Source organism: Simochromis diagramma, unplaced genomic scaffold, assembly GCF_900408965.1.
Source record: "Simochromis diagramma unplaced genomic scaffold, fSimDia1.1 OVJJ01000293.1, whole genome shotgun sequence".
Classification (NCBI taxonomy): domain Eukaryota; kingdom Metazoa; phylum Chordata; class Actinopteri; order Cichliformes; family Cichlidae; genus Simochromis; species Simochromis diagramma.
This window is the reverse complement of record NW_024386801.1, coordinates 2,030,544-2,032,535: the sequence shown is the minus strand read 5'-3', so window position 1 is coordinate 2,032,535 and position 1,992 is coordinate 2,030,544.

The following is a 1,992-nucleotide window of genomic DNA, read 5'->3' as shown; positions in this document are numbered from 1 at the left end:
CAACTTTGTCTGTCTGTACTCCTTTTGCCTATCAAAGCCTCTGCTACAATCTCCAAATTTAAACTGGCACAATACTTCTGATCATTTATTATCAGCCCCTCAGTTTATATTCAAATTTTTATTTGTTGACCAATAAGAAATACAGAAACACTAAACACTGGCATTGAAGTCAAAATCAAACGAAGTGAGATGACTGTAAATGAAGTACACTTTTAATATGTATTAAATCTGACCTGCTGTGAACTGAATAGATGCTCTAACAGCTGCCAAAGCTGAATTATAAACACAAAAGTACACAAATGAGAAATATCGAACACTTCCTATATCTTTCATTCAAGTTAAGCCATTTGCTGCTTCTGTTACTTTTGCGTGTTTGTAACTACAATTCAGCAATTTCATGTTCACATACAAGAGGTGCTACTGCCTAATGAAGTTTCACGAGGCTGCAGTACCCCATCTAAAATAATGTCTACGGTAGCTTCTTAAACACCATAAGAGAGGATGAGCAATTACTCTAACTCCAGACAGCGGGCTATTACCATTCCTCTTTTATCAGAAGAAGAAAAGTGAGCATATTTTCAGCAGCAATCAACCACGTGATGACAGCTAAACAGAAGATATACATCAGCGGGAGGCTGATGAAGTCTGGTTGCTTTCTTCTCAAGCACTGGAGACTAGCATGACCTGGATGACTGAGAGGCTACACGCACATCAGAGAGGGAAAATGAGGTAATTGAAGTGATTTCAGTGCATCTCAAATTCAGATCCTGTGAGAGCGGAGAGGAGCCACGACCCAGTGAGAAAGCCAAGTCATCCACTGCCATTGTGAGAAATGGTACAGCGTATTAGAGTGAGAATAATTACACTGAGATCAAAGAACATCTTAGCAGTGATCTGCCTGACTGCACGGTCAATGGTCTATGTGGTGAATTACTCATGTTGGGACCCTCGTAGGACCCAGAATTTATAGGTTTATCAAGTCCTCGAACTATATCAGTCTAGATCCAACATCGAAATATCTCAACAACTGTTACATAGTCATGAAATTTAGCACATGCATCAATTTTTGCAGAGATTTAATGGATTATTTTTTATTTGACCTTTTTACTGAACGCTAGATCAAAATTTTAACTTGTCCACTATTCTGTGTTATAACCTGAGCCCTTTCAGGCTCAGCTGCCTTCACGCTTTCAGGATACTGACATAGAAAACTAACAGACTGTAACAAATTTGGTGGTTATTCCATTTATTTTCTCTTTCTGCTTTTGTTTGTAGACAGAGAACAGTGTTAGGATTTGTCTAGCCACGGGCCACCATGAACAGTTCTAGCAATTGATTACTTCTGACCATCTTCAGGATGGTTATTAAAATGTTCAATATGGCGATATTTCCATTACTATGTGACGTGAGCAGTAAAGAAATTTCAACAAAGCTGATTCTTATGAAAGTTCAAGAAGGACTAAAGGAACTGTAATTTAGCTGGATTTTTAAAAATTGTGTGCAACCATATACACCTGCTAAACATCATCTTAGGGGTCTAAATAAATCCGTGACGTGTTAGCACACATTGTGGGCAGAAAATGCTCAGCTTTCTGTATCGGTGTCTGCCTGCCTACTGCGTGGTGAGTGTCTGCCTTCCCTCCCTCTTGAATAATGTAACAAGTGGCCAGTGGTGTGGGTGGTATGGGGGATGGCCTCTCCTCAAAATAGACTCTAGAGCAAAAGCAGAAGACTTCAGAGGTGATATACAGTAGCATATGCCTGCATTATTAAATTGCTCTGAAGGCACTGGGTTTATGTTGTCATCACATCAAAAAATGCTGTAGCAAGAATTAAAGGTGTTATAAAGTTACAACTATAACACTGCTGTCATCATTTTTGGTAAAGGTCAGATTTAGATGTATGTATATGTGTGTAAAGTGATGGATGTTTATGGTTTGTTTTCTTTCCTGGTTCATCTCAGAAGTGAGCAGGAAAGAAGCACGTAATAGA